Source organism: Grammomys surdaster, unplaced genomic scaffold (genome assembly GCF_004785775.1).
Source record: "Grammomys surdaster isolate TR1022 unplaced genomic scaffold, NIH_TR_1.0 341, whole genome shotgun sequence".
NCBI classification, from domain to species: domain Eukaryota; kingdom Metazoa; phylum Chordata; class Mammalia; order Rodentia; family Muridae; genus Grammomys; species Grammomys surdaster.
In genome coordinates, this window is record NW_021604760.1 from 2014337 (window position 1) to 2036624 (window position 22288).

General features: G+C 41.9%; 1 pseudogene; it reads left to right on the forward strand.

Moving 5' to 3' along the window:
* The first annotated feature begins 3968 nt into the window (after nucleotides 1–3968).
* LOC114630560 lies at nucleotides 3969–7027 on the forward strand (annotated as a pseudogene).
* Nucleotides 7028–22288: the final 15261 nt, after the last annotated feature.

Consider the following 22288-nt stretch of genomic DNA (forward strand, 5'->3'; position numbering starts at 1 on the left):
ATGTAATGTGGTTGATCACGATCTTTCCTCCTTTCATTTGTCAGTTATCTTAGTATCAAAGCTCTGACGTTGTTGACAGCTTCCTCACGGAAACAGATGTGGTTTTTCCTAGGCCGTTTCTGAGGGTATCTCTGTCTGTATGCCTAAACCTATATCATCCATACCTATTTCTATCTCAATCTCTAGCTCTATATTTATATCTATAAGTATAGTATCACCATGGAGCTGAATGAGGGCATGAAGAGAAATCAAGTGGCTCTTTGTAGGTATTCTGTTGGAGCCTTCCCCCCATCCCCATTAAAACAAATTCGTGTCTACAAGGACATGATGGGGATCAGTGTTGGAGTGTCATTCCTTATGTGCATTAGTGTTTTGCCTGCATGTATGTCTGTGTGAGGGTCTCAGATCCCCTGGGACTGGAGTCACAGACAATTGTGAGCTGCCATGTGGGTATTGGGAATTGAACCCAGGTCTTCTGAAGGAACAGCCAGTGCTCTTAACCACCAAGCCATCCTGCCAGACCCTGGAGAGTCATTATTCCTCATGAGTGCAATACCAGGACTCTGTAAGACCCCAGTTAGGGACTTGCTTTCAGTCTTTGGGTTTCTGTGGATCTGTGATTCATATTTACTCTAAGTCTAGAATTGAGATACTTTAAAACTTCGTCACAGTAAGGACAGGTTTGTAGATACAGAGTAGAAGCATCTTGTAGCTCGTCATTGGACGAGTGGCAAAGTCAAACTAGAAAGGGGTGCTGATTGTCACACTGACCTTTTACTTTTGAGAACTGCATTTCTCCGCAGTTTTAAAATGAGGAAAACTCTTTTGATCATCATTGTAGTCTTAGCATTAGGGAGGCTGTGGCAAGAGGTTTACCATGAGTTTGAAGCCAGTCTGGGTTAAATAATAGTGGGTTCCAGACTAGCCTGGGCTATGGAATGATACTTGTTCAACCCTCCTTTCCCCAGTTAAATACATCAACCTCTTATAGGACAATTTGATTTTGGGCACGTTTTTTGTTTTTATTTTTTCTGCCTAGAAATTTAGAGGCCTGATGGAGGCTTTGATTATTTCCTGTAGTCTATAGAGTTTCAAAGGATGGAGGAAGAGCTGTTGGTTGTCTAGATTATTTCTGCAGTGTGTGTGTGTGTGTGTGAGAGAGAGAGAGACAGAGACAGAGACAGAGACAGAGAGAGACAGAGTCAGAGAGAGAGAGAGAGAGAGAGAGAGAGAGAGAATGGAGAATCTTGGCTTCATGCCTAGATTTTCTTTGCTATTAGGATCACTGTGTTTGCTAGAACATTCAATGTCACACAGACACATCACTAACAACGAAGTGATACTTATTGCTGATGGGCGTTGCTGAGCTGAAATGTTAAAACATATGTAATATATCTTCAATAAAATTTAGATTTAAGAGTCCCCTGATGATGTATGTGTTTGACAGTCTTTAATAAAAGCTGATTAGAGGAATTTCAGTCATGGGGAGGTTTAATAGTAACAATTCTTTTTCCTTCATGTGGAAGGAAATTCAGTGTTATAAAATAAATCAAGGAATTATCAGGACATTTGAAACAGGGCTGCACCACTTCTTGTGTATATCGGTCTTGGTGTTTTGTTTTGTTAAATATTTGACTTTTCTACCACATGTCCAGGGAATGCTTGCCTTACTGAAGTTCTTTGAGACAGTTCTTTCTGGAGCACAGCTCAGGTGTGTTAGATCATTCGGGGACTTAGATAATTCTCTTTTGAGTAATTCGATTCATGGCTTGATTTCCTCTTCCTATCGAACCGATGTCTCAGCAAAGGGCCAGAGGATTCTGCTGTTTGTAGCGAAAATCTTGTGCCAGGACCATTAACCTTGAAGCTCTACACACTTTTCAGGTCAGGCAATTACCACAGTTATCCTATTTACTTATTTAAGAACGTGGTGAAGAGTGCTTCCAAAAATGGACTGATGAATGTGAGTGTAGGGAAAAAAAATCAATTTTTTTTGAACGGACAGATTCAGAATTGCAATGATGGAAAGGATGCCAGGATTCAGTTAAAATCTAAAACGGGTCAGAGCAGATAAAATGGCCTGAGGTATTGGAGTGCACCTGGGTAGAGAACAGGGTCCAGTGTTTAACGTGCAACAGCACTTAGTATTTGGTCAAGCTGCAGTGTTCAAGCTTGGTAAAGCCTTGTGTTGACTCATGCCAGAACCATCTCTGAAACTTAATATGTAGAGCAGACTGACGGTCAGCTACTCTTCTAGAAATCAGAGGGTTCCTACCTGTTCATATGTCTCCTCCCTTTTCATATTTCTTAGCACAACTGAAAAATCATTCATCTACTCTAATTCTAATATGTATTATATATTATGTGCATATATAATATACATATATACACATATACATATACAAATATATACATATATGCATATATATGTGAGTGTATGTGTATATGCTTTTAAAGATTATTTTGGTTTATTGTATATGTATGAATGTTTTGCCCACATATGAATGTGCAGCATGTGCATGTCTTGTGCCCATAGAAGTCAGAAGAGGGCATAGAACTAGAGTATGGATGGTTATGGGTACCAGGTGGGTGCTGGGAACTGAACCAGAGTCCTCTACTAGAGCAACTAGTGCTCTTAACCACTGCACCATTGCTCCAACCCTTAAACTCTTTCTTTCAATGGGTATGTTAGGATTCATTTCCAAGGGGACCAAAATGACCTGCCCGAGACTGCATCAGCTAACAGTGTCAGAGACAATCCCAGACCAGCAGCTGCTCGTTCCTGCTCCATATACTTCCTGCTTCTTGTTTGAACCTAAGGTAGGAGAGCAGTAACATTCCATGCTGAGGACTAGGGGAAAGTCACATGGTCAGAGGCTGCCCACACTAGTGGACAATCTGAGTCCAGATATTATTCACAATCTACTCATAAGAGTGCTTTCCCAGCCTTTCTCTTCAGAAAGAGCCTACTATGTAGCCCAGGCAGGCCTCAAAATTAGGGTCCTCCTGCCTAAGTCTCCTGAGTTCTCAGATTACTTCTGTGATAAAATAAGAGAGGTATTTTAAAAATTATTTTTATTAAGTATCTTTATTTCTTTATCATTAGTGTGTGTGTGCACACGTATGCATACCACAGTGTAGCACATGCGAAGGTCAGAGGATGACCTGTGGAAGTTGGTTCTTTGTCAGGCTTGGCAGCCAGGGTCTTTACCTGCTGAGTACATCTTGCTGGCCAACACATTCGTTCTCTCTCTCTTTCTCTTCCACCCTCCTTCCTCCTTTCTCTCTCTCTCTCTGTCTTGACAGGCTTTAATGTGGCCCACACTCAACTTTTAAAACATTTATTTTAGTTTACCTATTGGTGTGTGTGTGTGTGCATGTGTGTGTGCGCAGGCGATATGGATTCGTGACTGGAGATGCAGCATCATGCATGTGGAGGTCAAAGGACAACTTTTGTTTGTGTATTTTGTTTTGGAGACAAGGTCTCTTTGTGTAGCTCTGGTTGTCCTGGAACTCGCTTTAAAGATTAGGCTGCCCTTGAACTCACAGAGTTTTGCCTGTCTCTGCTGAGATTAAAGAAAAACTTTGAAAGTCAGTTCTGTTAGCTCTCTCCATATACCATAGGTTCTGTGGGGTCAACACAGGTTATCTGGCTTGCATAGCAAGCCATGTTATCCACCAAACCATCTCGCTGTCCCCCAGACTGGCATTAGCTCTTTGTGCTTCCACTTCCCGAGTATTAAGATTAGAGGCAAGCATCACCCCACCTGCCTTGGTAATCTTTATTTTTCATTTTACCAAGTTGCATATTTAATTTTTGCATGGAGTAAATGCATGCCATAGCCAAAATGACACACTTCACTCATTCACATCTCTTAAGATGCCATCTTAAATGAGAATTGTGTTGCTGAGAGATCTGTGGCTCTCCGTGATCTGATTTGGAATGCCCCTCACAGAGACTCGGAAGAATGCTCAGTATCCAGCTTCTAGAGCTGTTTTGTGAGGCTGTAGAAAGTTTAGGAGGTGGCGACTACCTCGAAAGGTAAGTTACCAATTCTTGCCTGTTTCCTGCTTGCTCCCGAGGGGGGACTAGCCTCTCCATGTGTCTACATTACCATGATGCTCTGCTCCTGCACAAGGCCATCCCATTATGTGTTGAACCCTTCAGAACCATGAACCAAAATGAAGCTTTCTACTTTAACTTCTGTTTGTCGGATGTTTGGTCACAGTGATGATAAAATGGACAAATGTAATGGCGTTCACCCATGACAACTTTCTGTGGCTACCTCGACTTTTCAACACTGATATCCTCTCAAATCAAAGCAAGACCTTGGGTATGGACAACACCTCTCTTTGTTTCTCAACTCAAGCTGTGTGTTGGACATAGAAGCGAATCCACAGATACTCGTTCTGAGTTCGTCGTGAAGTCTGCTGTCTGTGTGTCATATTTTTCTTGCTTTAAATTTTTCCTTTCTAATTTTAAACTCTCAGTCTTATTATAATGTCCCCTGAACTATTTTTTCATTGTTAGACCAGATCTATAGTTCATAAATTTGTTGAACCACGTACAGAAGCAAAAGGCTAAGCGTACGCAGGTATGAGCCATATGCACCGTTTTAATGAGCAGTCACCTTGACATATGGAGGAGGACTGCCCAATTAATTACTGGGTTTGATGGAGTTGTTGCCTGCCTGCACGAGTTAGTCCAGGGGCCCATTTATAGTGGTAAAATCCTGTAATGGGCAGGTCTGACCGATAAACAAAGTAAATAAATGAACCAAGTTGATTTAGTAGCTCACATAATTTGCTAGACTACCATAAAAATATGACACTGCTTCTCAACAGGAGGTTTACATACTTTTTGGAAATATGTAGAATTTCACGGTGACATTCCACTTCGTGTGGTTTTGGTCTTAGCAATTTAATAAGTTTCTTCAGCACATAGAAACGAAACACGTTTGTCCTTGAGAGCCAACGATGTGGATTACAACAGGAGTTCAGGTGGGCAGATGTTTATCTTTTAATTATAATATATTTTGAGATAGGGTCTCATCTAACTCTGAGGAGCCTCAAACTCCCCAGGTAGGGTGATTATGAATTTCAGCTTATCTCTTGCACCTCCTGAATGCTGAAATTACAGGCATGCACTGCCGCACCCAGTGTTATGCTGTGCTGAGCATCGAATCTAGGGCCTCACGCATGCTAGCCAGGCCCCCACCAATGGAGCTACATCTCTAGCCCCTCTTTTTCTCAGACAGATTCTCATCAGGTATCCAGAGATGGCCTCAGAATGACATGCTTTAGCCTCCCACCTACTGAATGTGTGCCACTAGACCGGCTTAAACTCCGTCCCACTTCTTTTCTTTCTCTCTTTGGAAAAGGGAATAGGAAAACTGGGTCTAGTTCTGTAGTGAAGACTGTTCTGGGCCTCTCTATCCAAAACAAATAAATAAGAGAGAGAGAGGGAGAGGGAGAGGGAGAGGGAGAGGGAGGAAAAAAATTAAGGCAAAAATGTAGGCATATTTGAAAGATTAGGAAATGGGTTCTTCTAAATTTTTATCCAATGCACCTGATGAATTTATTCCCATGACATCCAGAAGCACGTGTTTTCTGAGCTGCCCAAGTTGGTATTGAAGACTCTACCTTAAAATCACAGAGACCTTGGTCAGGAAAGCAGGCCAGCAGCCCCCTTGACTAGATTTGCCCAAGTTCACTTTGTTTTGCTCTTTCTTTGGGTAGTAAGTTAATTTAATTTTTTGTAGCCCTATATATATTTAAAACTTGCCTAGTTTATTTGTATACCCTCCCTACCATTGTATGACTTTCTTCTTGGACGAACTCTTGTTTAACAAAAAGGCTACCGGTATCTTCCAAGGGCTCCATTTTTAAAATTAATTATCATTTTATGGTGTTGGGAATTGAACCCAAGGTCTCACGCATTCTTGGGGCCACATTTTCCCTGTGTGAATTTTAATTACATCCTCTAAGGTTGTGTCCCTCTTTGTGATCCTGCTGTGACTGGCACAGGATGCTGACCCCTTCCTTTCCCTGGCTTTGGATCTCTTGATGTTTCAAGATGGTACTTGTGAACTTTAGTCTTCTCTAGCTTGTCTTTCTATCTAGGTCTATTGAACAGGTTTTTGGCTTTCTTTTGCATTTCTTTGATTACTTAATTACTTAATTATTAATTAAAAAATTGAAGACAGGGCTTTTGATCTTCCCGATATACAAGGCAGTACCAGAAGAGAAGGCACCATGACAGAAGTGCACCGGCGCTTCCTCCAGCTACTGTTGATTTATGGTGTGCTTTCCAGTTGCGCGTCTGCAGAATCACAGCGTTCATGACTGGAACGCTACTGTAGAGAAGCTGGAGGACTTCATCAGCAATATCAACAGTGTCTTGGAGTCCTGTATACTGAGATGAAGCAATCATTGAAGACCCATTTATGCACTGGCAAATCTTGCTACAACTTCAGTTTCCAAAATGGCCACAGATTTTGTGGAGAACGAGCTGGACCTGTTTAGAAAGGCTTAGGAACTGATCGTTTACTCAGAAACTGACTTTGCTTCTTCTCCAAACATTTTGAACCTAGTTGATCAACTCAAAGGCAAAAAAAAAAAAAAAAAAAAAAGATGAAGGAGAAAGTAGAGCGAGCGCTGCAGAAGTTTGTGCAGGGCAAGTGACTGATTGGGGCGGGGGCCAGGCTATCTTGAAGATCGAGCGGTTCATCCGAGAGAGCTAACCAGATGTCTTGAAGATATGCAACATCTGCCACGGCTTCCTCATCCAGTGTCAGCTGCGAGGCTTGTGGAATTAGGATGCATTTGCCTTGCATGGCCAAGTACTTCCAGGCCACCTCTGAACCACGCTGTTCCCACTGTAATGACTACTGGGCCCCATGACATACCAGAAGTCTTCGACTTTGAGAAGGAGAGGGAGGCTGACATCTCCAAGTTGAGCAGGAAGTCCTTGTGGACTGGGCAGCACTGGCAGCATCCTGTATCGTTCTGGCTCTTGTTGGGCTGATCCTCACGGCTCATTTAGAACTGCTTCCCTTGTTGATATTTGCTCTTAACAGGTTTTTAGTAAATGTTTCCTGATGGCTTAAAAAAAAAGGCAACATTGTTTCTTGTTCATAATTTAACCAGACTATGATAACCAGTATTTTTTTTTCATGTAGCATTTTCTTTCCCTACTCTTGGTCCCCTTCTAATAGCATGAACTCCTACCTGTTAATGTTTTTCTTCCTTTTCCCCCTAGTTCCTTTGAGTTCTATTAATTAACTAACAATTACTAATATTAATTACTAATAATTAATTGATAATTAGTAAGTAAGAGTGTGTATGATGTGTGAGTGTGGGCATGCATATACCGTAGCATGTGTATGGTTTTCAGAGGATAATTCTGGGGAGTCGGCTCTCTTTCACCACGGGTTCCAGAGCCCGAACTCAGGTCCTCAGGCTTGCATGGCAAGTGCTATCTGCTTGGGCATCTCACTGGCCTGGCTCTTCTCTCCTTTACTGGTGCTGGAATTACAGGCATGTTCCTCCACAGCTGGGTGTAAGTCACCTCCTAATGGCCCTGTCTTTTGGCTTCAACCCTAGCCTTACACAGCAGTGCCTTAAGCCTTAACTACAGCCTGTTTCTTGCTGCCAGCCAGTGGCCTCTCCAACCTTCAGTGCTCCCGTTGAGTCACCTTTCCCTTGCTTTCCCAACCCCCTTTAGTCGTTTTTCTTAGCTTGAACCTGAACTCCAGCTTCCAGAATTTACATGGTCTTGGTAGTCTGTCCTGCTGCTCAGAACTTTACAGAGCGGCTCGGTGCAGCGAGGTGGCTGGCTTCTAGTCATGTGACCCGGGCACAGTCTTGCCTGACTCTACAACTCTGTTTAAAGAGAATTTTTTGTATAGTCAGCCAGGTGGTGGTGGCACATGCCCTTTAATCCCAGCACTCTGGAGGTAGAAGTAGGCTGAGTTTAAAGCCAACCTGCTCTATAGAGTTTCAGGACAGCCAGGATTACACAGAGAGACCCTGTTTTGAAAAACAAAAATAAAACCAACGAACCAAACAAGAAGCTTCCATTAAAAAGTACCTGGTAGTTTTTCTTAGTGCCAAATTTTTCAAATTCATCACAACTCCAGATATTGGCACATTGAAGGTTCTGTTCACAACACCTTTATAGTCACTCATAGACTGACTCACATCGACAGATATAGAAACAACGGAAACAGCTGAGATTGTGAGATCCAGAGAAGGTGAAACAATTTTCTTAAAGTCACATGGTAAGGCTGAGGACACGGTCATTGGTAGAGCACCTTTGAGACAAAGCTCTAGGCTTGATTCCTGGCACTTTGAAAGAAAGAAAGAATGAATGAATGAATGAATGAACAAATGAAGTTCAAAAGTAAGTAAAAGTAACCAGGTATAGTGGTACATGTCTTAATCCAGCAGCACTGGGGAAGCAGAGACAGATAGATCTGTGTGAGTTCAAGGCCAACTTGATCTACACAGTGTGAATTCCAGGACAGCTAGAGCTACATAGCAAGACCCTGTTTTAAAAGCAAAAACAAAATTTTATATATTTATACAAATATATATATATATGTATGTATGTATGTATGTATGTGTGTGTGTGTGTGTATAAACTGTACCCACAACTCTCAGCAGTGTTGAGACGTTTATTATTTCTTGACTCTCCTTAGAGCACTCTTTCTTAGGGCATATTTTCATGGGTTTTCCTCCTAAGTCCCTCCCTTTTCAGAGACACAGCCAAGTAAGACCTCTCTGTCTCCCAAGAAGGGCTAGGCTTCATTGTAAATCTGGCTTTGGCTTTGATTCTGAAAATTTTTGTCTTCTGAGGCACAATGGCTAATGAGAAGAGTATTGACTTTGGACGGAAATAGGTTCTGCTGGTCTTTTCTACAGTAGTCATGTGACCATGCCCAACCCAACCTCCCTGAGATGTTATTTCTTTGTCAAATGATAATGTTAGTACTTGCGTTACAGCATAACCTATAGCCCTGGAGATGACATCTAGCAGGAATTCCATAGGTTATTGCCACTGTCAACATCACTTACCTCAGCTAGCACAGAAGCCAGTCAAGGGACCCGAGGAGACTTCATGCTATCCTCTGTGCTCTCAGCCTGCTTTTCCTTTTCAACCTCTGCAGAAGTAATGTTGGGTGTGACCTCCCATGGTGCTTTTGGGAGATGTGCCACACACTTGCAGAACTTCTGGGGTTAGTATCTGCCATATCAGGTTTCCTGGGTGACTCTCCTGTTTTGTTCATTGAATGGCAGTGTCCACTAGCATAGATGGGACTCTGTGTTACTCAGAGCAAAGGCAGGAAGGTATTATCAGATGCCAGTGAGTGACTGGTGGTCTGTCCTGAGGTCGGTCATCATTAGAAGACATTGGTCCCGGAAAGCTGCCTGGATCTGGTTAAGAAAGATAAAAGAATGAAAACATCTAGGTTTTAAAAAGATGACTGGACTTAAGATATATCTCTATGGTGTGTAGCATGTTTAGCATGTTCAAGGACCTGGGTTCCAACCCACAAGAATCAACAGAGCGACACCAGCAGTACCAACGTGCCCTGCGTGTCGATATTTCTGGAGATAGAACACTGGTCTCAGCCGAGTTTGCGTTCTGTTTTTTCTTTCCCTTCCTTCACAACCTCTCCACCCCATCTCTTCCTTGGGGAATCTAATGTCAACAGTGGATGAACCCAGAGAGATTTACGATTCAGATGTTGCCACTTCTCCTTTCACAGTGTTCCCTGTGATAGTCAAGGTCCTGTTATCTCAGTAGGCTCCTGCTGAAAGGAACTTGAGAGAACCTCCTTCTTCTGCAGTACATTGAGGGCTTTGGAGCATTGGGAAAGTGTCCCTTAACATTCCCCGGTGAAATCAAGGGGAATGTTCCCTGGACCCTCTAAGTAGCAAGGTCACATCCTCCCCCACTCCTGCCAAGACCTCATTTCTGGGATCTCACTCTTCTGTGCCTAGGAATCTCGAAGAATAAAAATGTGAAAGGGGTTTGTTTTTTATGCTGAGCCCAACCCCAGGCTTAGGTGCTAGTGTGCCTAAGACCTGGAATTTCTCTTTGGCTCTCAGCGTGAGTCATGATTGTTTCCCTTGCGTCACCTTCTGCATGTGACTTTTCATCTTCCATTCTGGCTTTGCTCGTGGAGACTGTGTGCTCACTGCCCATGCCAGAGACCCGCCGAAAGGTCACCCCAGAATGCCTATGCTGGGGGCAAGGATCTTACTCAGCAGTGTGGGTCCCGAACGGTGTGAGGGTAAAAGCGAGAGTAAGGAATTCTAAAGGGGCCCCAAATTCAGATTTTTAGAATGATAATATAACCAGGAGATTTTCCCCCCTCTGAATTGCTATAACCAGTACATGAACTTCTGCCATCCTCCACCAAACTCAAAATGGAATTTATGATGAGCAGTTCTTAAATAGAGTGATCTGGAGGTATTTGTTCCTGCCTTGGGAGATCTAGCCCAACCTTTTTCCAGACAGTTTCTTTAAATTCAGCTTGAGACGCCTCAGTGTCCTCCTGCATAAATGAAAGCTGCTTAGCTTGGGTCAGATGGGTTTATCACGTGTCCTGACATATCAGCTTGCATCAGATGGGTCTATCATGTGTCTTGACATATCAGCACTTCCCTGACACAGCTCGAACCTGGGCACAGTGAGCTGAGGAGATTCTTCAGCTGCAAATTCAAGTCCTCAGTGAGTTTTTGTTATTATTTCAATGTCATATTTTTCCAGGCTGTTCCTGAAAGTCTTGATGCTGCTTACACACACACACATACCTCCCTCGCCCCATATATACACAGGCTAACACACATACCATGCATACACACACCCCATTCACAAACACACACACACACACATATACATATACACTAACACACTGTGACACACACCATGTATATACACACCCCAATCACAAACATACACACATACTAACACACACATAAATACAGAAATCACACCCATACACACACACCACACACACTCATACACACACATACACATACCATACTCATATACACACACAAACATACATATGCACATACACACACACTCACACACTATTTTAATGACCAAGTCTTGGTATGTAGCCGTGACTGCCTTGGTATTGCTATATAACTCACACTGGCATCTGACTTGTGGCAATCTTATTATCTCAGTCTCCTTAATACTAGAATTACTGGCCCATATCACCACACCTACCTGGAACTTTTTTTGTTCCTATTAACAATTTAAATAGCATTTATTGCATTTTACTATTCAAGCACTAAGGAAATCCAAAGATATTCTCTCTCTCTCTCTCTCTCTCTCTCTCTCTCTCTCTCTCTCTCTCTCTCTCTCTCTCTCTCTCAAATTATATTTGGGCATGTATGTGTGTCTGTAGGAGTGCATGCTGGTGCCTACAGAGGTCAGAAGAGGGCATCAGATTACCTGGAGCTGTAGTTACCAGGGACTGTGAGCTGTCAGCTAAGGGTGCTGGCAACTGCACTTGGGTCCTCTTGAAAAGCAGCTAGGGTGCTTAACTGCTGGGCAGTCTCTGCAGCCTTCAGTGAGAGTAATAATTTAATATCATTAATTATTTATGGCATCAGGCTCCTACATGGTTCTTCAAGCCAGTGCTGTTTACCCCCCTTCCCCCAAAAAAGTTCAGTTATGCACAAAAATACTTTCAAGTTTGCTTTTTTAAATGTAAGTGTCCTTTAACATGTTATTTTTAAATTTTTCTTTATATGTGTAATTTATTTAGAAAATTTCTCATGCAATGTATTTTGATCATAGATTTTCCCCCCTCTCCTAATTCTTTCCAGATTCTCCCCACCATCGTATTCACCCAACTTTGTTATTTTCTCTCTATTAAAAAAACAAACAGGCTGGGCAGTGGTGGTGCACACCTTTAATCCCAGCACTTGGGAGGCAGAGACAGGTAGATTTCTGAGTTCGAGGCCAGCCTGGTCTACAGAGTAAGTTCCAGGACAGCCAAGGCTATGCAGAGAAACCCTGTCTCGAAAAACCAAAAACCAAAAACCAAAAAAAAAACCAAAAACCCAGCAATAATAAAAACAACAAGAACACCCCCCCAAAACCAATAAGACAAAAAATAAAATAAAGTAAAAGCCTACACAAAGCAAAACAAGACAAAAAGCCCACAAAAATATTTATTTGCTTCTTTTAAATAATATTTATTTATTGACTTAAGAGTGTGTGTGTGTGTGTGTGTGTGTGTGTGTGTGTGTAGACACACATACTACAGGGATGTGGAGGTCAGAGGACAACCTGCAGGAGTCTATTCTCTCCTTCTAGTATGTGAGCCCTGGGTATAGACTCAAGTCATCAGGTTAGGCTGCAATTAGCTTTAGAAATGATATTCCCTAATTTCAACAGTTGTTTCCAACTGTCCTTCTTTTAGGAAAGAGCGATGTGAGGCAAAGGAGAGGAGGCAGGAGAAGCCTGCCTTGGCAGAGTCTCTCTTGGCAGCTATCCTTCACGTCTTCCCAGGGTCTGCATTCACATTTCCAGCAGTCCCCTAGAACATGGTGACAAGAGAAGCCAGGCCTTGTTGTGCCATCTTTATTAATCAAGGCACTGCTCTCTTTTGGAGGGCCTCATGCTTACCCCTCAGTGCAGCGCAGAGTGTACTCCATGGCCTCTGGACAGCTTCAGGGCTGAGATGAGACCTAACCAGAAGCTGTCTCTTCTGTGGCTCATCCAGTGCCTCTGCAAGGCATACACAGGAAAGGATCCATGCTAACTATGGTCTGCTGGCTGGCTTAGGCTAGCTTAGGCTAGCTTCAAAGCAGTTGTGCTAGTGTTTAAATTTCCACACTCAGTCACTGCTGCACACTAACAGAAAGACATGTGGCAGGGAAAATGTGATTTTATGCACCAAACGTGTGGTTCTGTTCAGCACATAGCAGACAGTAGACAGTGGGATTAGGTTGAATGCTCTGTTAAATTCTGCCACCTTCTTTCTGTGCCTTTTATTATAGGCACTTGTATATTGAAACTATTTAAAAATGTAGATTTGGGCCATTGGGGTGGTTCTTCAGGCAAAGGTGTTTGCTGCCAAGATGGATGTTTGCTGCTTGATTCTTAGGTTCTACATGGTAGAAGGAAAGAACCCAGTTCTGTGGGTTGCCTTCTGACTTCTGGGGTGGAAGGCAGTGTCATGTGCTTACTCATACCAATACCCTCCACAAATAAATAAATATAAACTATTTTTAAAGTATAGACTAATTTGATGTGCTTATGAAATGTATTCCAAGGTATGTCCCTTTTATTGTCTACTTGCCACAAGCTAAAGTCATCAGGAAAGAAGAAAAACCTCAAGTGAGAAAATTCTTCCATCAGCTTGGTCCATAGGCAAGTCTGTGGGGCATTTTCTCTTTTCTTTTTACTTTTTTTTTTTTTTTTTTTTTTTGCATATTGATGTGGGAGGGCCCAGCCCTCTGTATGCACTGATACTCCTGGGCAGGTAGCCCTGGACTCTGTAAGGCAGGCCAGGGCCAGAGAGATGACTCAGTGGTTAAGAGCACTGACTGCTCTTCCAGAGGCCCTGAGTTCAGTTCCCAGATTGGATGTCCTCTTTTGGTGTATCTGAAGATGTAAGGACCCCCGGAGGAGATCTCCAACTCAAGTCCTGATCAGCCCTCACCCAAGGAGACACAAAAGACCAACTTGTTGTAATTTGCAAGAGGCAGTTTACTGGCGAGGGCCCTCAGGTGGAAACTCGTCTCAGTAGGAGAGTGAGAGTCGGCCCAGACCCCCCGGAGCTCAGGGTTTTTATAGGGAACAGTGCAAGAGGGGAAGGGGAAAGCAGGAAATTCTGGCGCGGTTACATATAATTGGATAATTCAAACATCAGCACTTTTGGGTAAGCATTCATTTTGGCGGGCAGGATGACTTGTTATTTTTGATCTTAAAACCACAGACCTCTAAGAAGGGGAGAAAAACACCAGGTGGCCCACTTCTCACCAGGGCATGTTTGGGCTTGTCAGGGCATGTTGTCCTTGCTTGTCTCTATATTTCTGGTCGCCATGTCCCTGGAGGGGCCTGATATTTATATTATGGCTACCTTCAGCAAGATATTGGTGGTCTTTGCTGAGTTGTTTTTAATTTTTGTTCCCACAAAGACAGCTACAGTATACCCATAGAAATAAAAAATAAATAAATCTTAAAAAGAAGAAAAAGGAGGAGGGGGAAGAGAAGGAGGAGGAAGAAGAGAAGGAGGAGGAAGAGGAGGAGGAGGAGGAGGAAGAGGAGGAGGAGGAGGAGGAGGAGGAGGCAGGCTGAACAAGCCATGAGGAGCAAGCCAGTAAGCAGTTTTCTTCTGTGGTCTCTGCTTCAGTTCCAGGTTCCACCCCTAAGTTCCTGTCCTGGCTTCCTGTCATGATGGGCTGTAAACTCTGAGATGAGAGAAACCCTTTTCTTCTTGAGTTGATTTTGGTCATGGTCCTTATCACCTCAATAGAAACCCTACTAAGACACTCTCTAACAAGATTTTAAATTTAAGCCAAGAGTGGTAATACATGCCTTTAATCCCAGCACGCTAGAGAGGTGGATCTGTGTGTTTGAGGCCAACCTGGTCTACAAAGTGAGTGTCAGGACAGCCAGGGCTACATGGAGAAACTCTGTCTCAAAGGAAAACAAACAAAAAACAAAAAACATTTTTTTAACTAAAAAATTGTCTTTGTTTATTTCACATGCATGTATGTGTATAGGCGTGTGTGTGGCATGGTACACACGTAGAGGATTTGGAGGAACTGGCTCTTTCCTTCCACCACTCGGTTTCCAAGCATTGAACTCAAGTTTGTCAGGCTCTGTGCTTTGCTGAGTCACTCCTTTGGCCCAGGAGTTTAACAACAAATATTTTCTGGGTATAGATGAAGTATTGTGATCGGGACTGTGAGGAACAGAAATGAGTGAATAAATACACCATCCCTTGCTTTTTAGAAGTTTATAATCAACAAACGCTACCAGATTGTAGGCTCAAAATATGGCTAACTGGGCATATAGAAACCCGACTAAGAAAGAGGCTTCTACCCACAAGGAGCCTCTGTCATCCCGTGATAAATAGACAGATAAGTAGATTATTACACATGTTTCAGTTTGAAGCATTTGGAGCTTTAAATATATATTTCTTGGTTAAAAACTTGAAAAGTATGTTTGAGGTTTTGTAAAAATCTGAACACCTAGTTAACTAGCCCTTGGGACCTGTTGGGGGAGTGGAATCTGTCTCAGGAATAGCAGCTATATGAGATGTAGCCAGGAGACAGGGGGGAAGGGGGAGGGAGCAAAAGCGGGTTGATCATTTTCAGATGACATTAAATTATCTCTTGACACTAGCTGTATCTTTTTTATAACAGAAAATGGAAACAACTCTGTCCTTGACCTTCAGAAAGAAATTGACTTACCTAGCTTAACTATTCAAACAAACAACTGTGTACTCTCTTCAATTCCTGTGATGGTTTTGATTTACTGTAAATGACGGAATTTAATGAACTAAATTATGCTATTTAAATGCATTTTGTGAATGGTGCTGTAGTTTGTTTCAAAGCATTATGTCTATGCTAAATTGTGCTGTAAACGATATGGTACGGAACATATGCGCTGTACTCATAATTTAACTGTTGTTCTGCAGTGCTTCCTGCTAGGACGCACTGAGGAAGGAGCCTTTATTTACCTGGTGAAATGAAGGTGATATCTCAGCAAATCACTAGGTCTTGCTGACCTTGGCAGAATTACAGTGCTAATATTTTCACATGGATGAACTCTTCTCGAAGAATTTCTCTAATGTATATGGCAGAAATAGGCTTTCCATTATAACTGGGTATATATGGTAGATCTTCTCTTCTCATTTTTCCCCTTCAACAAACATTTACTGCAGTCATTGCAAGGATAATTCCACCTCCGCTGAGGTTCACGTCTGCTCCTGGCTTCTCAGTGTAATAGAACATGGAGGCTTGTCCTGCAGGGATGCTGGCGGCCTTTCCAAAAGGGCCCAAGTTAAACAGCACCCCACTTTACTTCTTTTTAAACCATTCAAGAAATAAAAAATAGAATACTCAGGCCAAAATCTGCTTTATTGTGGACACAGGCTACATTGACTTCATTTAGGAGTAAATGGGCTTCCTAACAGAATCCAGCATCATATCCCAGCTTCCTTATGTGAGAGATTTAATATTTTATTATTATTATTATTTTAGTATAGAATAGAATTTATCCAGGGCATGAGGAGGGGAGTTGAGAGGGTAGTAGAGACAGAAAGAGAGAGAAAGAGAGAAAGACAGAGAGAGAGAGAGAGAGAGAGAGAGACTGAGAGAGAGAAGAGGCCGGCCAGGAACACATGTAGGGAAGGGAAAATGGGAAGAGAGAGGGTAAGGGACAAGAGGACAGAGTAGGAACAAGAAGGCAACAGAGGGGGAGATTTATTTTTATTATTATTGTTGTTATTTTTCTTTTTGGTTTTTGGAGCTTGGGTCTCTCTTTACAGTCCCGGCTATCCTGGAATTTGCTATATGTAAAACAAGCTGCATGTAAGATTTACACACACACACACACACACACACACACACACACACACACAGAGAGAGAGAGAGAGAGAGAGAGAGAGAGAGAGAGAGAGAGAGAACTATATATAATTAGTTAAGAAAAAGTTTATCCCTAGAGAGAAATCCACCAAATTTTTGAACCATTTGGGATGATGCTTTCATTTTCATTTTTCCTCTCAGAGGTTCATCTTCACAGTAGCATAATTCTACTCACTGATGGTAGAAAAGAAGCATTGGTTCCTTTGGCAACTGTAATCCAGGGGTTCAGGAAAAGTTAGTTGACACTTACCATTTCCTTATCAGTTACATCTGCCTTTGTGTTCTATGGACACAGATCAAACCAGTAATGGTAACACAATACTATACAGTGGATGGCTTACCCAGAAGAAATCTTCTCACCCATCTGGAAGTCCAAGATTAGTTTCTGAAGAATGTGGTTGGTTTCTGATAAGGCCTCGAGTGAGTTCTGACTTATAGGTGGGTGCCATCTTGCTACATATTCATATGTCCTTATTGGTGTGCCCATCTACGGATGGACACAGAGCAGGCTCTCTGGTACCTCTTCTTACAGATGGTTGTGAGCCACCATGTGATTGCTGGGATTTGAACTCAGGACCTCTGGAAGTGCAGTCAGTACTTTTAACCACTGAGCCATCTCTCTAGCCCAGTCCCCAGGAATCTCAATGAATGGCAAGTCAAGTGATCTGCTTCATTTCTCCTCTCTGTGAGAGTCGGTACCTCACATTGTCTAATGAAGTTAATAGTTGTGATGGCTGATCTTGGTTGTCGACTTGACCATATCTGGAATTAACTGAAACCCAAGATGCTGGGTACTCCTCCCGTGAGAGATTTTCTTCTTTTCTTTTCTTTTTGTAGAGTTTCTCTTGTGTAGCCCTTGCTGTTCTGGAACTTGCTCTGTAGACCACGCTGGCCTCAAACTCAGAGATCTGTCTGGCTCTGCATCGAGTGCTGGGATTAAAGGTGTACTCACCTTAATCAGATTATCTGAATTGATAAGATCCACCCTAAAGGTGGGTATCACCTACTTGTAACAGCCCAGAAGGGAAGGACATGAAAAAAGGAAACTTTTTTGCCTGATTGCTCTCACTCCTACTGGCAAGTACATCTATTCTACTGCTGCAGTATCCCTTCTGTGATATTAGAACCAGCTGCTTTGGGCTTCCAACATAGACTGAGGAATCATTCTATTCATTCTGTTCCTTTAGGGAACCCTGACTAATATGGCTGTATATCAAGTGAAACCATGAATATTAACTTGGTAAGATAGTTGAGTTTTGCTTTGTTTTGTTTTTAAGATTAAGTTAAGTGTATATATTATGCGTGCTTCTGTGCATATAACTTCAGGTACCAAAGATGCTAGAAGACAGTATCAGCTCTCCTGGAACTAGAGTTACAGTTATGAGATGCCATGCAGTCGCTGAGCCATTTCTCTAGGTTGATGACTAAAATGTTTAAAGTACAATACAGAGATGGCTCATCAGGTGAGGGCCCAAAAGCCAGGTAACCTGACTTCTATTCTTAGAACTCACAGTAGGAGAAAACAGAACCCTGAAAGTCACTCTTTGACCTTTGGCCTTTACAACTAACTGTGCTTGTGAATGCATGTGTGCACACATGTATTACACACACACACACACACACACCACACAGAGGTATGGGGGATGGTTGGGTAATGTTTGATTGTGGTTGCTTCCCTTTAAGAAAAACCAAAGGGAAAAAACTGTTGATATATTTTTTTTTTCATAATGACCTAAAATATTTGACAACTTGAGTTTATAATAAACCTATCTTCTAGCGACAATTTGGAGTTTGATTTATTTTGATGATTTTTGTTTGTCTGTTAGCTTGTCTGGAGCTTGAGAACCTGATGCCTCAGCCTTGAGCCACTCCTGGGATCACAGGCAGGTGTGCCTGTCACCACATCGGGTACTGATGATGCTTTTGAGGTAGAGTTTATTTTAATTTTTTTTTTAATCAATGCGTGAAAGGTTAAGAGATGAAATCTAGAAAGGTTAGGTCTCTAACTGAACTGTAAAAGGAAATCATAATATAGGCAATGGACAGAGAAAATTAAGCCAGTGGGAGAATGTTCTCAGCCTAATGAGATCGCCTCTGAATGTAGCAACTTAGAATTCAGAGTATGCAAATGGCTGGTTAATTTTGACGAGTTGCTGCAAGGGAAGAGTGACTTTCTGTCTTTTTTTCTGGGCTGTGTTTGGCATTTTCATCGGTGATTCATTTAACACGTCTCCTGGTAATATTCTATGTTTATTGCAGAAGCAGGAAGAATAAATGCTACAACTGGTGTTTGTTTTTTTTTCTTTTTTCTTTCTTTCTTTCTTTTTTTTTTTTTTTAAACATTGTGGGTCAGCGAGATGGCTTAGCTGGTAAAGGTGCTTGCTGTGTGAGCCTGAGTTCAATCCCCAGAACCCACTCATGAAGAAGAGAATTAATCCCCGGAAGCCGTCTTCTAACATGCACATACGTGTTATGGCTAGTGCATACCTGCCCCAATCCCCTCACCTCCCAATTTGAAACTGAAAATATCTTTTTAAAAAAAGATTTTATTTATTTTATGTATATGACAAGTACACTGTAGCTGTCTTCAGACACACCTGAAGAGGGCATCGGATCCCATTACAGATGGTTGTGAGCCACCATGTGGTTGCTGGGAATCGAATTCAGGATCTTTGGAAGAGCAGTCAGTGCTCTTAACCACTGAGCCATCGCTTCAGCCCTGAAACTGAAAATATTTTAATGACAAATAAAAATTTAAGACATATATGATGTTGGAGCTTATCTATTTGCTTTGTTTTTAAAATAGCTTTTAATTTTTTAAAAATTTTATTTTCATTTATGTGTGCATGTGAACGCAGTTGTTCCTCCTCCTCCTCCTCTTCCATCTCCTCCTGGATATGAAGATCTGCTCAGGAGTAGGAGCCATATGAATTTTATCAGAAACACAGAAGTGTCTATGAACATCCCTGATACCTGGAGGTCATGTCTCTCTCACTGGCTGCCATGAGTGGGTGTGAATGGGTCAAACAGGATTTTCTGCAAGAATAACATGAAATTATAATGCTGTAGATTCTATATTTTTGTGAGTGCCGTAAACATAGAGTGTTGCCCACTTATTCTAGCACAGTGTTGGGTTAGCTCACATACAGCTAAAAGCTAAACCTAAGAGAGGTAGCTGTCATTACAAGAGCTGCTTCCTTCTCCTCCTCCCCTTCTCTTTTCCCTCCTTTTCCTCCCCACCCTCCCCTCCTCCTCTCTACCTTTTTCTCTTCCCTCTTTTTGTTTTGAGATAGAGTTTCATGTATTCTTGACTAGATTTGCCCTTGGTGAACCCAAGGGTGACCCTGAACTCCTGATCTTCTGGCCTCTGTCTCTCCCTAATGCTGAGATTGCAGGCACAAGCCACTGCACCTAGTTTGAAGTGTCATGAATTCCTGAGACAAACCCTCACAATCAAAATGACACACTTACAGATAACAAAACCAAGAAATATTAAAGGACTTGCTTGAAGTCATCCAGGAAATTAGTGATGGACCCGAACTGCCCTCCCATCAGTCCAACATTTCTGATACACAGGAAAGGGAGCACGCGTAGCCATCCCACTGAGAACCGAGGCAAAGGAGGCGTCCTGAATGACACCCAAACCATGAGGGTTACAGAACAAGATCATCTGAATGCTGAGACACATGTTAGGACTCTCTTTTTTAAAAAATATTTTATTGTATTTATTATAATTGTCTATGTATATGGAGATCAAGGGAAAACTTGTAGGAGTTGGGTTTTTTTTTTTTTTTTTTGAGGGGTGGTTCAAGAAATCAAGCCTAGGTTGTCAGCAAGTGATATTACCTGCTGAGACATTTTACCCACCCCTACTTTTGATAATTTGAAAATTAGAGAAGCTCGTGACTCAACCTTAGATGTTTAAATATTATTCCAATTAATCAAGTGTTAGCAGACCGTTCAGGTGTATACCAGATTTATACAGGGATATGATTAGATTAGATATACTCCTAGTGTAGAAATTTAGGTATACATCTGGGCTTCAGTAGGGAATGAGCCACAGACCTTCAGCCTTCTTGTCCTTTGCCCTAGCACTCTGTCCTCTGGGACTCTGTCATGTGAACTTGAGTCAGCCTGGGTTGCTCAGGAGTGTGCCATACTTACTTTTCCTTTCTCAGCAACCTGTTTATTCTTCTTACTGTACAAGACCTGAATATTATTACTGTTATTATTATATGTTTGTCTGGATTTTAAAGCTTCTCTGTCTTGACCAGTGATGACATCCTAAGGGTAAGGATATGTTAGGACTCTCAAGGGAGAGGAGTGAATGGCTTCCAACTTTCAATTTGTACACCCTAGAAATATTTAGTCTACAATATTTAAAGGCATTTGTGTAAACAACGGAAATCTTTCTTTGGGGAAATTAAAACAACAGGACTTGATTGCATAGCACGATTTTGTATTTTGCAGATGTTAATATTTAATCATATGCAGAGGCATTTAGCTTAAGTGCATTAATGTAACTCATTTAAAAGAGGCCAGTAATTGTCCTATTAACTCCCAGTCTGGATGTTATCTGCTCTACCCTGCTGGCAAGGCCAGAGGGGGACTCTTCTATTGGCACCCACAGAGATTGCTCTGATCTGTTGAAAATCCTGTTAAAATCTAATTACTTAGGAGAATCAGCCAGGGAATATCTAATGAGCTCAAGGAAACCCACTAGAAGGATTTCAGTGCTACTAGTGACTGGGTCGTTCCTTATACCAGCAGCATATGGATGCATTTCCTGCTTTATAAGGTGTGGTTCTCGTTTCTTATAATCGTATGTCACAGATTTTCTTGGCCGGTGAAAACAGCTTAATTTCCTATGAAGAAGTGATCAGGAGATGTTTAAATACGCGCTGTTTATTTCCTGGTAATTGTTGCTTCTCATCATCAGATGCTTAAAGAAGTGGGCACCGTCTCTAGCGAAACCAAGGTGTGGGATAGCAGTGCAAACGCAATGACCCTAAAAGTTTGAAATTTTAATCTAGAATGGAAAGCATTCGTAAAGAAACTTGGAAACCACGATTCTCTACAATTCCCTCAAAATACTGCCAAACAAATTGATGTATGAAGAAGACAACGTGCCTTACTGTTTTAGTAAATATTGCCGTGAGAATCTGTATGACTTGGATTTCCTTCTCTCTAGTGCTTAGCAGTGCCTTTCTGTCGCGAACCCAGGCTGGTATTTTCCCATGGTTGGTGTGTTCCTCTTCTGTGTGCTTAGAACTCTATCTCCCTAAAATTAGATGACTGGTCCATGTGCTGTTTCAGGGGACAGGCTTTGGCAGTAGATCTGAAGTATTCAAAAACTGATTCTTAACTTTCACATGCAACTAACATACTTCTTCACTTTCCCCCTCCTCAATTTGTATCTCTATACAATGGGACTGTTAATTACCTCATCCAGGATCGTATGAAGCAGCAGGCTATGAGGGTTCTGTGAAGAAAAGCGTGCAAACGCTTAGCAGAGTGTCTTCCGTGTTATAGGAGCTCAAGAAATGATAGTTATTTTCGACAACTAATTAAATTTTGGAATATGAAAGAATTGTAAAACCTAAGATTCATTAAAAACGAATATAGGGTGAATTCCTATTACCCCTAATGTACTTCT